This window comes from Camponotus floridanus, unplaced genomic scaffold (assembly GCF_003227725.1).
Source record: "Camponotus floridanus strain SB8 unplaced genomic scaffold, Cflo_v7.5 scaffold1, whole genome shotgun sequence".
In the NCBI taxonomy this organism is placed as follows: Eukaryota; Metazoa; Arthropoda; class Insecta; order Hymenoptera; family Formicidae; genus Camponotus; species Camponotus floridanus.
Window position 1 is genome coordinate 2,970,302 of NW_020229214.1, and position 16,423 is coordinate 2,986,724.

The 16,423-nt window shown below is 32.1% G+C and overlaps 1 protein-coding gene and 1 long non-coding RNA gene across 6 annotated transcripts in view; one reads left to right on the forward strand and one right to left on the reverse strand.

The window, feature by feature from the left end:
* Nucleotides 1-15,202, forward strand: LOC105250433. The gene is made up of 5 exons (XR_889121.3): nucleotides 1-57; nucleotides 4,393-4,497; nucleotides 4,922-4,968; nucleotides 14,017-14,169; nucleotides 14,877-15,202. It is a non-coding gene; the product is annotated as an uncharacterized LOC105250433 (long non-coding RNA).
* LOC105250434 (nucleolysin TIAR) overlaps nucleotides 1-16,423 on the reverse strand; it is a 403,479-nt gene that overhangs the window by 317,332 nt on the left and 69,724 nt on the right. The gene's annotated exons all lie outside the window — the stretch shown is intronic.

The following is a 16,423-nucleotide window of genomic DNA, read 5'->3' on the forward strand; positions in this document are numbered from 1 at the left end:
CTCGAACGAGCAGGTAAACAACACGGACCGCTCTGTTAGCATATAACACTTCAAAAGGTAATCTTTCTATAAATATTTTCTATAATTATTATAATTAATAGTTTATATATCGTTGATTAACTCTCACGATAAACGATATATAAGAATATCATAGTAACAATAATACTTGATTTAATCAAAAGATATGATATATCGACTGTTTGTTAGTAAAATGCGTTATATAGTAGGATTTACATTAGAAATGTACTATGAAATATTGAGTTTCGATTATTTATTTTCTGTTGGTTCCTATAATTTTAACAAGTTACTCTTTTTTGTATCGGGATAAAGATGATTTTTGATTTTTTTAGTCAAACGACAATGAAACATCACGAATACGAATTGACTTCGTGACAAGTGATTTAATTAAAAAATACAGTTATTATTAATTTTAAATTTAATTACATATTAATTGATATACATTTATTTATACATATATTCATCAATCGTATATAAATTGGGTATTTACATAACATTATATTTAATTTGTTATATATTTTGCGGGGCTTATTTAATCAAAATCCGTCACGTAAAAAACATTCAAGAACTCGAATATATTTAATATTGCGGGTATTTAATTCTTTTTTCGTTTGTATGTTTATCCATCTCTACGTTTATAATCCGAAATAATAAAATTGTCGCAAGATGCGAGCATATTACACTATACGTTAACAAAGGTAGCATTGTCACAACAGCGGTGCATGAATTTGACTGTAGATTTCAAGCGTTGAGTGAGTCGTAGTTTTTGTATTGTTCTCTCGTCGCAATATAATAAAGTGCGCGTCGCGCGCGTGCGATTAACGTCGGAAGTGTCGTGCAAAGTGGCAGGTGAGCATTGTATTCTGCTGATTAGTGTGCGTGCGATTATAATTAACGCTGTTTTTGTGTGTAAACTTGTATAAGTGCTATGAAGAAGCAACAAAGGTGAATAAGAGAGGACATAGAAGCTCAGAAAGCACGACAGCAAAGCAAGCATGTAATGAGCAATTTACAACTTATTTAATTTAATAGTTTACTTATTTATTATTAAAATAATTGTCTGTTTATCTTCGCGATAACTATTTATTTTGTGTATTATAAATATAATAAATATAAAATATATTTTATATTTTATTTAAAAAAATGATGTAAAGGTACCTAATAAAATGCGTATAATTTAAATATAAATACATATAAATACATTTAAAATATCTTTTTATAAATACGTATGTATATACAATATATTTACAATATTGTTTAAGAGTTATAATTATTTAGATTATTAAATAAAAATTTTAAATTGATTTCAAATTTTTTATTTTTATTTATTTTATTTTATGAAAATTTTGAGTAACCAAAGAATTTTTTAAAATTATGTAATTTCTTAATTAAACATCATAAAATAAACGCATGTATATCATGATTCATCCTTCTATTTATTAACTTCGCTACACGTAACTTGGCGCATGATACCATGTTTCTTGATATTTATGAAATATATATCTTGGTTCTCTTCTGTAAAAACAATTCGGTATATTTCTGGTGTGAGCACAATATACGGCATTGATTCTTAGATTTAGATTTAGATAAAACGATATTATATAAATACACGCCCATAGATTTTTCTATGGATATATATACGTTGGCTAGAAGAGTAAGAAGAGGAATATATTCGCGGACAGCTTCCAATCGCGCAACACAATATCACGAACGGAAAAGTGACATATATGTTTAAATTTTGTACGAAGATTGGGGCGAGAAGATGAAAACGTAGCTTGAGAGAATCAAAGAAAATCGAGGAATCTATTTTCTTTAGCGATGTTCTGCACCGCGTAGCTCGAAATCTTCTTCCTTGTTTTCTTGTTTTTGTTATTTCTTTATCGGGCTATCCGTTCCGTTTTGCAATGTTGTGTGCGAATACACGTCACGCTGAAAGAAAGCGGATCTTGTACGAGAAAATGCCTGTAAGCCGATGCCTAAGATAGTTTGTGCCAAAACTTGGAAGAAAACAACCCGTGCAAATGTTTCACTTTACAACTTTCATCACGTATGCTTGAATATTTCGAACTATTGAATTGATACATAAAAGAGAAATAATGTTATTTATTTTTTTCGAATTTAATGTAAGAAAAAGACAAAAAATATTTGTTTTACAAATTACAATTAAACAGAATCTTTCTCTTACGTTTAATTATATCAATAAACTTATATCATACATGACTTGCATCTTGCTTTAAAGTGTTTATGAATGATATATTCCATTTCATATAAACAAGTAACACATTCTGTACAAATCTTTTAATTATATAATCAGGAAACGAATACCTTATCATGCCGTTGAAATACTCCGACTTTATACTAAGGATAGGAAAGTTCTAGACGAAACTTTTTCACTTCGCGAGATAGTTTCTACCGAGTTAATAACAATATTTCCGAGAAAGTTTTCTATTTACAGAAACTGAGAAATTTAGGAAGCTCAAAATACATATATATATATAAATGTTAGGATATAGAATATGAGAAGCTTTAATAAAATATAAAATTAATAACATAGTTTAAGACAAATCTAAAGAGAATCTTGTAAATATGATTGCAATGTATGTACAAGCACAAACTCATTTATATTTTAATAAATATTTTTATATTTACTTTTATTCGTATAAAAAATACGATATAATTTATCTTTATAAGTATTAATGGAAATAGTAATTTTTCTGAATTCGTTCGCAATCAAGCATACAATCAATAGTTCGAATTACGCTAGCAATTCGAGTCTTATTTATCGTTGCAAAATCTCATCGACTATACACCCATAGCCTTATCTACATCCCAGCTGCGTTTCGTCTCGATCTCAACTGCTGAGAGAGAAGTCGCTGTGTGCAGAAGGGAATCTTGCCCAAGCTGCTGCCGGCCCCGAGGGAGTTTCAACTAATTTCCCGTAGGTCCAAGTCGAAATAGACCGTTAACACCCCCGTGGAAGCGTAGAACACAAATGTAAGGCGAGGGAAGGTAAGCGCTAAGGGCGAGAAAGCGGGAAAATGGAGGAACTGAAGCGAAACAGTGAATAAGACAACTGTAGAAGCGAGAAAGAAAACGGAGATGAGTAGGAATACGAGAATGATGTAAAATAAGAACAAGAACGAGAGGGAGAAATCTCAGCAACGAGATGCAGCAAAGAGAAATTCTTAGGGTAGAGATAGATAAAAGTGAGGAAAGGCCGAGTGTCTCCAGTCAAACTGAAATTTGCCCCTTTGGTTTCCGGACTACGAGTTGCTTTCATCATCGTATAGCGTTCCCTTCGACCGTTTGTAACGACCGGAAATTTAGAAACTTGATACTACGAAGCGGATTGGCTACTTGCGAGGTCACTTCGAAGTTTCTCCACCAGACCACTTTGTCCACGAATGAAATCGTTCTACCAAGCAATCCTGTTTTCGCTTAACTATGCCTTTCACTTTTTTTCTCTCTCTCTCTCTCTCTCTCTTTTTCTCCTTGTTAATTAATTTCTTCATTGTCGTTATTCTTTTTGCGATCTTAAACTACGTTACGATGTATGTACAGAATTATTATCGTTTTGATAGCACAGGGAAAAAACAGATAATGATGAAATTACGAAGAAACGCAAAAAAGGAAAGTATCGTACATCCAGAAAAGGTAGTGCTTTATAGCAGCGCGATGGAAATACAATGGCATTCTACCGACTTTCTGTGCTTGCCAGTCTACCACCCTCGACTCTCGTACCTTCTCTTACCCATCTGTGTAACTGGAAACTTTGCATAAATATACTATAACTATTGTTTCGCAAGAGCCATTGAGAGAGAGAGAGCGTGTCTGGTTATTTATGGTTGTGGGTTAATGAATTTCTCCTTTCAGACTCGATTTATTGGCTAATCAGCCTTATCCAATGCCAACTTTACCTCGTGGACAAGTTGTATTGGGACCGCCAACAAGAGAAAGTACGAAAGTTAGAGATTGTACAGTCACTTTATGACAGAAACGCTATTAAATTTCAACTTATTTTGTTATTATTAGTTTTTCTTTAATACGTATCTCGTTAAAAAAGATAGAGAAAAGAATAAGAAATTGAAATTTAACTTTAGTAGTAAATAGGTATTTGTTTAATCCTTAAATTTTTTTAGTATTTGAATTTTTATTAAACTCAATTTTATATATATAATTATTATATATAATTGAACTTAATTAAAATTTATGATATTATGATTATATATATTAACAGCTACATCTTAACGTACACCTTAACATTGATAGAAGGGCTTAATGCCTGAAGATTGATTCTGAAGGAGAAGCTAAATAAAAATATACGCATGTATTGTCGGTTTTTAATGTATTGAGAATCGTTACGTTGTTTTGCAGGCGCAGAATTCGGAAATGCCATGCGAAGTGTGTGTGAATTAATGAATTTTGACGATCCTGACAACCTGAGAAGAGGGTGAGACCTAGAAATCGAGGACCAATGGAGTAAGTAAAACCATGAAATAAATAAATTATTATTTATATTTATCGTGTACAATTTGAATACATAAATTACAGTTACAATTACAATTAATTATATGATTTTTAGATTGTTTAAATAAGAGATAATTAAAAAGATAAGAAAAAAACACTTTTATATAAAAAAATATAATTTTATAAAGTTTTTATTTTACAGTTTTTATATAGAGTTATTAGTATTTTAGACTCTAAAATAAATTTATAGAGAATTATTAATAAAATTTTTTAAAAATTTATAAAATTATTTTATTAAATATTTGCTTGTTATTGTACGTATCGAATATAAAATTTAATATGTATGGTATAATAGTTTTTAATATATTTAATAATAAGTATTAATTATTTTGAGCACTGTTACAATTTGGATTTTCTATTTGTATGTATATTACAGATCAATGTAACTTCCATATCATCAACTCCGCTGTTGCGCATCGATCGGTGAGTGACAAACTATTATTTTACTATAAAATAACAGAAATCTGTGTATTTTAAATAATATGCCTTGGATATATATATCGTGTTAGCAACAATATAAATATAGAAAAATATGATTATATCAGAGATCCGTCATAATTTTCGGATGACAGTGACATGATGTCTGAATGAAATTTGACCTCAAAGTTTTTTTGCACATAAATTCAAGAGATAAAATTTTACATTAAATTTAAAATTATTTTCTTTCAAAGTACTATTTCATAGTATTATTTTTTATATCGATTATATCTTGATATTTTTTATGTCCGTTACTGTATATCTTATTTCAAATAATAAGCTATGTATTTTTTTTATTGTGTGCAATACGGTTGAGAGATTCTTAGTCGCCAAATTCCGGATGTCGTGATTTGCAGGTAACGGTTAACTCATTTTCCTTGCTCATTCCCTTTCGCTCGTAACAGATTGGCGTCGGAGAAATCCGCGCTGGTGTAAGTATTGTCCTCCGCCAATTTGTCCGGTTGTTTCTTACTGGTCTTGTCACGGACACACCGGGGATTCCGGCAACTTCCACGATCTACTTTTACCAATGCTCTTACTACTCCGGCTTTTGGGGTGAAAAAGGAAATCGAGTCTGACAGGAAATAATTTCTGTTTGTGTCCGATAACTGTGGCTGCAGTTTTATTAAAACATGATGTCACTTTATGGCCGTATTTTTGTAGTACGTATAACGGATCAGAGAGTTCAATATCTAAGAAAAATATTTCAACTCTCAATGATTATTTCGAACGTATTCTTCGTTGATTAGATCAGTTATAGGCAGACACTGATACGAATATCATTGCGTTTGTATTTAACAAATTATTTTAAGGAAGTGGAAAAATAATTATGCTATTATTTTATCCCTTTCATTATTTTTTATTGCGTTTGAATAATTTTTAATTATTTATATATTTTTATTGTTTGCTGGCACGATATGTAATATCATATTTATTTAAAAAGAAACATTTTGTGTTATTAATTAAATGATAAGTAATTATTAATTAAACAAATGTTACTGAGACTCGATTCCGACTGGATATATAATTAATCATTCGGGCGACAAAACACAAACTCGAATTATTTACTTTATCAATAGCGGTTTCGAATGTTAAATGAAATTATAAAGACAGAAGGGATTATATACATAATACCGTCGAGATTGCTAATTAATAAAGATCGTTTTAACTCGCGAAAGAGTATTACGAGAGGCAGGTCTGTCGGTGAGTTGCTTTCTCTATTTTCGGCGTGTTAATTGTCAGCACTCACTGCTGGCACACGTGCGGCAAAATGCTTGGCTATTCATGCAAACAGTTTTCGAAAGTTTAATCGGTGCATCCGTCGGGTGGGCCGTACGGTCGTATGTTTGGAGTTCATGCGAACAGTCTGGAGAAATAGAGAGGAAGCGAGAAAGAGATAAAGGGGAGCGCAACACCCGAAACAAAGAAGGTAGAGTAAAATGGATAGAGGCGAACGCATGGAACGCGAAGTGGAAATGACGACGAACCAGAGCGAGATGCGAAGGAGGAAAGGGTGAATCGGTGAACGAAAAAGGGAGGGAAAGACGAGGAACGAGAGAAAAGTTGTTATCTGCTTCACAGGTGGTGATAAGGCCGCGATTTGTTTTCACGTGAGCTTGCTAGGCATAGATTAAAACTGTTTAAGCCCCGGCCATCCCGAGAGGCGCTCTGTTTCTACTCGAGTTTAATCTAACTCCACTGTTCCCTCATGGTATCTATCCTCCGCCTTTCCAAGTTCGCTCACCTTCACGGGATATGGCAAGCGATATGCATTTGTAAATGCACTTACGCAATCGGGATTATGACGAAAACGGGCCAAAAATTATGTTAAATACTTGAACTTTATAAGAAAGTAATTATGCAATTGATTCTATAACGATGTATCAACACCAAGATTAGCATGCGATTTTGTTAATCCTAATTGATGAGCTAGAAGAATTAATAACACGAATTATTTTTAAAGCTAATAATTTGTCGAGGTTTATACAATTTGTTATTTTTTAGGATAGTTAAATCCGCGATAGTTTTATCAAGTGTTTAGTATTTACACGATTGCATGCAACAAATAGTTGAATTAAATACACATATACTTATAGTGATACGTGGAACTAAGCCCATTAACACACTTTAAAGTATTTATAAAACTAGAAATAATCTTTTACTGTCTAATATATTGTATATATTTTATCTTCTTCTTACTACCAAGCTATTAAATCTGTTAATAATTTATATGACACTTATCAAATTATTACAACGAAAATAAGTAATATAAATTTTAATTTAAAATTTGTTTAAAAAATACATAAATACGATAATTTATATATTAAACACGTGCACACAAATTCTAATTATTCTTTAAATAAAGATTAAATATCATGTTATAATTGAGCAATAATAATTACTTCTCGAGTTTACGTAATGTCGATCGACATGTTGCTTAAGAAATAATGGCATTAGAAGCGTCAAAGATGATGACGGAATAAAGGATGCCTTTCACCCCACGATAATTTTAGCCCTTAACCCGCCCCCGCACCCATTTCCTCAATTAGAAGGGCTAGAATCGATGCGATGATGCGCAAGGGATGTTTCCAATTATCGTTAACTGTCCGTATAGACGAGATATATAACGTCATATATCGACAGGCGTCTAAAACCCGTAATAATATACCTAACTCAATCACTTCTATAATTTGTAACTAATTCAAATCAAATAATTATCAATTTTTGTTGTGATTTATAATAAATTAAAAGAGCGACTTTTTAAAATTTAAAAATAAGTTGGAATAATGTGCCAAAAGTATGTGAAATGAATTAATTATGCAATTTTGTTTTTTACTTGTGTTTTTCTTAAATTTTTATGTATTGTATTAATCTTTTATTTACAATATTAGAACGTCACAGCCATATTTAATCATTGAAATTTAATTTAAATATTGGAAAAATTTAATATCAATCAGAAGATATTCTCTTTTTTCCTCCCTCTCTTTCTCATCGCTTGTCAATAACGAGGGACCAATGAAGTGCGTTTTACGTACTTCAACGGCAATAAATCAATTCTAGGCGATTCACTTCTCTCTCATTTATCCCTTCCCCAGCTTTTGCGATCAGACATGCGATGTAACAATTACTGTTCGCTCTCAGCGTCATTCATATTATCTATCACTCTGAAACTTAAAGGGGAACAAATCCAAATGCTATAATCGTTCTTTCATCTGGAACGTATTACAAAAGAATATATCATTCTTTGTTATTATCGATTTTTACGCCTTACAAAAATATACAAATTTTTATAAAACAGATTTTTGTCTTTAACAAAAGATAATTTAATAAAATATAATCTTAATTACTATACACATCGAAAAATGCAGAATTAAATTGATTACAGTATAATGCAAAATTAAATTAAATTTCTTTCAGAAACATCAGAATCTCAATTTGTTTTGTAACATAAATAATGAAAAAGTTTATGAAAATTTTTACGATTAACATTAAGTTTTTATTGAGAGAAATGATGATACAAAAATGAGCCATATTTGTATGGATAATTAGACATTTTCATATTTTTGCATTATTTTACATAACATATGGTAATATTAAATTGTATAAATGCAATATATCTTAGTATCAAAAGATTTCACATTATGATCATTAAATATTAATGATAATGAGTTAATCGTAAAAGGATTGAGCTCGTATGGTTTACGTATGGGCGGAAATGAGATGCTTAATTCCACGAGGGTCGAGATTTCTGCTTTGCTAATTACACGGCATTTCGCGGTTCTTATGCGCTTTAGTAGATAGGTGGATGGCAATAAATTCTAAGCAGCATAGGCAACGACCATAGCGAGAGAACCTGCTCCTGAGTTAGAAAGGAGAATAATGTTAGTAGGTACACAGGTGATGTAATGGGTAAACACATTTGTACTGATGTACCCATATATACGAATGTGGACAAAGAGCTAAATGTAACATTGTAGGTCTCCAGGGAAGTTTGGCTATTAATTATGAAAGAGCTGAGTAAATAGAATAAAGACTGCAAATCTGAGAATCTTTATCTTTACCGGATAATTACAAGCATTTTATTTATCGATGTGAATAATATACGATTTGTATACTTATGAGAATTAAAAAATTTATTAGGAGAATTTATTAATTTTAATTTAAAAACGCATCCCATACAGCAAACTTAGGTTATATATGTGTCGCATTTTAAAAATTCGTATAAAATTAGAAAACAAAAAATTGTATACATATATATATTCATATGAAAATGTAAATGCAGTATTCTTTATGCAACAATAATATAATTTAATACAAAGCGCATAAATTTGAAACATTTTAATTCTATTTTTCGTTTTAATTCCACTTTTGATGTTTGTTCAGCCTCGTAAATATTTTGGTACAAAAACAAGAGTACTAAAATGAGTGAGTGAGAAATATTTAATGTAATACGGTCAACTGCGCTACAGGTGCACGACAAGAATGGAATCCGCTGAGCGAGCATTGACTTGTCTATCTCTGATCATGTTGCAAAATTAATGCGGCATTTACCGTAATGGCTTGAAATGACCTGGAAAAGAAACAATATATGTATGTTGTCGTCTGCGAAAGTTTCGATTCACTACGTACGCATAATCCATGACAACCAGTCATAACACAAATTTACTATGTATAAGTGATAGTACTTATTGTTAGAGTTATATACATGCTTTATGAGAAGCGAAATTATTTTATACACTTTTTTATATTCTAGTATGCTACAAAATTAAAAGAAAAATATTCTAAAGCGCTGTATATATGTAACACGAGAGTTATAATATTGATTTATAGCTAAGCTGTATTATCTAAAACATGATGTAAATATAACCTGCATTAAACAATTTCTATTCTACAAGTTATAATAAATGTCAATGTTTGTTGCTGTTAACATCGATTCAGTGGACTCGCGAAAAAAAGGATAAAATACTATGTGCGGACAAGTATTGTTCCGGATTTTCATGAATTTTTGCGATTACGCGACGTCACGTAAAACACATCCCATTTCGCGAAAATTGCGTTAGTTGGATTAATCTGGTCGCAGAGCGGATGCCTCTCTTTTATGACGCGGCGTCGCTCTAGGAAACGCCTGGAAAATCCCACGTGCAGCGCTCATCGCATGCTGTATATAGTCGGGGACCCTTAATAAATCTCCACGCAGCTCCGAGCGTGTTTTCGTCCTGGTGGATTCCAGCAAATAATCTGCCCAAGTTTTAATTATTCCTATTTTCGCATCCGCCAACTGGTCGCGTCGCATCGCATCGCAGCGAAGGCACAGGCGCACATTCCAAGATTTAATTATGCAAATCGCGAGGCCACTAGACAAAACCAATATTTGCTCAAGTTCTTAGATGGGGACGAATCTCGCAAACGGTCGGAAACAGTCGACAGGGGGAGCGGGTTAACAGAAATGACATAGCGGCGAGTTAGGTAGAATTTCACGATTCACACGCGTGCATATACACACACATACACACAATTAGAAAGATTCGTTTGTCTGGGTAAATAGAACCATGTATAATATTTTTTTCTCCGTTCTCCTTCAAATTTTTGCAGTGATAAATAAGTTTTTTTCGTGTAGAATAATGGACAGCTCGCTAATTAAGATTGTCTATCAGCGTTTTAATTTTGTTAATGTTGAGATTATATCTTAAACCACGATCTGGATTATTGTTTTAGGAACGTTTGCAAGTCATACGCACATATATAATATTATGTCCTCTTATTATTTTTGAATTTTATTGGAAATATTTTTAAGTGTATAATATTAGAATATTTTAAATAGGTCATATATATTACAAACAGCAATATATAAATAGATATATATACATATATATTTATATTTATAAAAAATATATAAAAATATTTAAAAAAAAAATTAAATTATAATAATTATAAAAAGAAGCATGCATAAAAATATTCATTAATTTTACTGATAGTAATAGAGTTTTTATTTTTAGTTATTAAAGTTTGCTATAAAGTTTACTTTTAAACACATTGAAATAAACAAATTTACGTAAATTCCAAAAACATATCCAAAAAAACACATTCCAAGAAAATTATATAAATAAATAAATAAATATATATATATATATATGTATATATAATTAAAATAAATTTAATTAAAAATTTAATTCTTTAGCTATTATAATAGCATTACTTAAAATTATGTTAAAAAATATTAAAATGTTTTTTAATTAAAATAAATCATAAATTATATTAAGTAATTGCGCAATAAATTGTATTAAGTAATATGCGCAATACTGTAATTTCTATTACGCATTAAATGCAAATAGAAAGATGCTTCTATTTATCTGTTGCGGATCTTGTTCCGGTACTTGAGAACTTTTGTAAAGTAATTTAACTTCTATAAAGGAATAATTTTATTCATTTGTTCAAAAGTTTATACGTGTTTCGAGTAAAATGGATTCATAACTGCAATATTGATAGATATTGTTACGAAATAACACTTTTATAAATGTTTATAAATTGCTTATCTTTATACTTTGAAAAGAGAAAATTGGGGGTTAAAACACATTAGGCTTAAAACACATAACATATTTTATATATTTTATTAAAAATTAATTATATTATAAAAAAGGATTTTATTTAATTGTACACATACACGCACACACATACAAAAGAGAGAGTTTGAATTGTAATAGCCGCATGTTTAATTGATTGACCGGAGATTAGGAATTTAATAATGAATAAAAAGTCGATCAATAATTTATGCAACAAACAAACTTAAAAGGCCGATGTAACACGGTGCTGTTGGAAATGATAATACAATGCAGTGTAAAATTTGTCGCATCACATCTCGAGGGGATCGTTGGCTGGCGTGTCTTTGTAACAATGGCCGTAATGACGATCCTCGTGACTATTATTCATTATTTTCCCCCAGTTTCTCCATGAAATCTCTAATAACGGCGGCTGCGCCAACCGTAGGAGTTTAAAAGCCCGGGCTGTGATAAAAAAGGAAGGGCGGTGGTAGTCAAGCAGGTAATGTATCCAGTTAAAAGTTTTCCGGAGAGGGTGGAAAACTTTTCGGGGTGTCGCGGGGTAAGGAGCCAAGGTGCTAGTAGAAGCTAGAGATTGTGCATTTGTTATTCATGGAGACCAACGCTTCAGTTGGCTTTAACATTCCGTTGTACAGAAAGTGGCCGCGCCTCTCGTCGCGTCCAAGTGATCTGTAAGGAAACGCGAAGAAGGATCGGCTGACTTAGTGATAACCGAGAGCTTTTAAACAAAATTTCGACTGCTGCAAAGCGATCGATACACCAATCTCCATGTAAAGTTGGGTGAAAAACTTTTACGGTACGCTTATCTCTTTTGAGCTCGTAAGAACCATCTAAACCGTTTCGAGTGCAACCAAGGGCTTTGAAAATAATCTATTATCCCTTTGTTCCTCCTGTATTCCGTTTAGTAATTGTGTCAAGGTAATATTCATAGATTTGCATAAACATTTTGATGAAAATGTAAACCATAGAACAAATTATACAGTATATGCTCACCTATCCATAATATTAGCATTAATATTGTGTGTATCGTAATGTATTTAAGTAATGTGATACCAATCAACAGGAGATACCACATTTAATAACAATAATAACAATGATATAGTAAACAAACGTCGCCCAATGACGAAGTCCGTTGAATACTGATCATTTAGCAGGCAATAATCGTTTTGTTTAATGCACCGTGTATAATAACGTTATTCGCGTGCTCGAAACATTATTGGTACATTATAGCGGTTGATATTCTATCTATATCTAACTATAGGCTAATATTCGAAATCATCCATGACGATTATTGCTGTGAAAACTGATCGTGAAGATTGCACGTATTATAAATCTTTAAAAATGCTTATTATCCTATTATTATACCGCTTTCTAAAATTAAATACATATTTGTAAGTTTTTTATCGTAGAGATTATTTTATTAATTAATTTTACAATCTTTTTAGTTTCTTTTTGCAAAAATATATAATAAATAAATATCGTGCAAATAATTTCATTATTAATGATAATACATAACAGTAATAATTATTATATATTAATAAATCGTGAAATAAGAGATTTAGTAACAAATTATACGTTGTTTTATTAATAACGTTTATGCAATAATAATGTAGTGCAATTCATACTAATGAATCATAAATAGAGAACGATATAAATTTAGCTGAAAACAATTTTAGATAACGTGGCGTCACTCAATTATTATAAACCCATACCACTCGATTTTTCGTAAGAGCATACATGCGATATTCAATGGACAGTAGCTGTCGATATTTCCCCTCGTACATCTTTCTCGGTGTGCGCTCCAAAAACCAGCCTATATGAGGGGTTGGTCGGAACATGGGTGAATTGTCGGTGTGGAACGTACGAGTAACGATGAGGTGAAATCAGTGTAGCCACAATTAACACCGCGGCTTGATTTTTGTCGCGTCGGTTTTGCCGTTGACACGATTGTACTCTGTATTAAAGTGCGATACGCGTCGGCCACGCTATTCTGACACATCGCATGCCGCACCTATAGTTGAGTGCCGTCTAAGTACCTTTATTTTAATTTTTTGCAGCACCGTTGGACAATCCCACCGCAAAAAAAAGATGTAATATATGAATCACGATTGGCTTGATGTTGTTGTCAATAGAATTTTGTAAGGCACATTTATTTGAAATATACAAATTTACTACTGATTACATATTTTGACGTCTTAACATATAAATCTCGTGATTTTTATCTCTGTTATTATAAAATACTAATTAACTCTGTTACTAAATTTTTTTAACAAAATTATAGCTTTGATTACGCATATAAAATCTGAATAAAAAATAGAAACAAAAATCACCGGTTAATTCGTTTCTTGATTATTTTAAGGAGAAATTAGTTACAAGTCGCGGTTATAATTGAGTAAGTATTTCATTATACGAGGATTTGTGCGTGTATGTGTTTTAGAAAGCATCCTAAATTCTTCTGCAACAGCTTTCTTGTATCGCCATGAAGAAGGAAAAAAGCGGCACTCAGGTGTGTTCTGCACCGACGATCTTACTCGGAAGCGTCGAGGGTGACGATATGAAATTCCCCGTTTCTTCTCGTTTTTATCGCTTCGTAAGTTGTTCTCGTCCCTTTTCCGACTGCTTTTTATGTCGCGTCTTATCGAAATAGGTTTGCAAATAATATATTTGAATTTCTCTATTTCTTGACACAATTTTATAAGAAACTATTCAAGCAACGCATTATCTTGATAAAATAAATGCAATATGAAAAAATACGATTTAGTATTTATCACATAATAATACATACTTGGATGATATTTATTTAAAAAATATATGCGATGTAAAGCTTTTTTTCTAATTTTATTCAATGTTGTCAAGATGACATGAATGTTTGCACATGTTTATTCAAATATGGATCAAGCATATTCAAATTTATTGCAAAATATATAAAAAATATATAAATAAGCAAATCTTTAGTGTTTCATTAAAAATCTGTAAATTTATATTCAATTTTCCTATTAATCGTAAAGTTTTGTGTAATAATGAATTCACATACGCAATATTTATACATATAAGAAATAAGAAAGAAACAAAGAGAGAGAGAGAGAGAGAGAGAGAGAGAGAGAGAGAGAGAGAGAGAAAGAGAGAGTTATAGAGCATGCACATTGAGATGTTCGAAAATATATAAAAATGCTGCAATATTTTACATATAAACATGGAAACATTATAATATGTAGCAATTTCAAGAAAAGTTGCCGTAAAACACACTCAAGAATATTAGAGCGAAGATATACCGACGTTATCAAATACGGTTCGCAGGAAATATAAATTCAGCTCTTCGCCAATCCTAAATTTCTATGCAACGGCGCATAAACTACCAACACAACCATGCATTTATGGATCACCATCGCACGATATAATCTGTATTCACGGTTATACCGCAAAGTCGATAGAACTGGAAGTTGGGCGACGGGGCAGGAGGATTGTGGCTGTTGCGGGAAGCAACGTAAATCGTCCGTCCAGACTGCGAAAGTAAGACTGTATGAACATAGAGACGTATTAAGCATAGACAACGTTTGTCACAGATTCTGTTACACCATAAAAGATATCAAACTTCTTCCTAAGATTTTCACTTTTTCATCGTCTTTTACGCACATCTTTTATTTTACCAAGTAACAACTGTAAAAGCTTACTCTTAAAAATATACGAAATTAATTACATGTATCTGTCCAAAAATATACGAAAAATTGAATAAAAATATTTAAAAGAAACATTTATAGATTAAAAGTACAAAAATTAATCTTCTATGCGTTTAAAAGACACTGGAACAATTTTATTCATTCTGAATTTTTATCAACCAAATATAATTCGAGTGTTTTACTAATAAATAATTTCGAGTGTTTCGATTAGTTTAGCTATCTAAGTTTAATTATAAATAAGAAAAAAATAATATAGTCATTAATTATATATCTGATCTTTCAATGGCCAGATAATGAAAAATTATTTCAAAGATAAAGCAGAAAATAGATTGACGATGTTTACATTAATTTGTTACACCAGAAAATCTATTAAAAAAAACCCCGAGAGCTTACGAAGTTACACAATCTGGCGTATCTCGGAGAGTGGGCGTAACTCACTGCTGTGTAAGGCGCTCAGGTTACATCTGTTATTCCGTCGCGCCAGCCAGGCGAAGGGTGATACCGAAGAGGACAGGCGGTGGCATAAAGGGGTGAACCTGCTGGATTAAGCCGGTACAGCCACCAACGCGTATACGTCTTGCCCAAGCTTAACGGATGATTAATCTATTCGCGCCCTCCGCAAACAAGTACCTGCTATCTACCTGCTCACCCACCTACCTACGTAACTACCACCGAAAGCGTAGCACGATGGCAAAAACGACCGCTTCCAATTACCATGAAACCCGTTCGAAATCTCGCGCTAATTCGAATCCACGCCTATCTGCGTTTTCGCTGCCACAGGGGAAAAGTGGCCGCATGGACGAAATTTTTGCAAGCTGAATGCCACGTGAGTCGATGTGTCGACGGAGAGTCGGTAGACGTGCGTTTTCAATATATTATATAGATTTATCATTTAAAATGAAGTACAGACGGAGTACATATTAATCTTGCTTTAATTGATCATGAGAACAACTTTTATCGCGGCATTAATATATCAGAATGAAGCGACGCAAGGCTTAATACTAGATTGAATCGTAACAGAGAACCGCGCGATCGTATTGCTCGCGAACAGGAAGGCGATCAGATAGATCGCATGAATACTGCGGATGTCGTGCAGTGTCCGAACCTCGTATATATCCGTCGACGAGTCGGACAGACAGCGGACGTTCCAGCGGGACACCATCAACC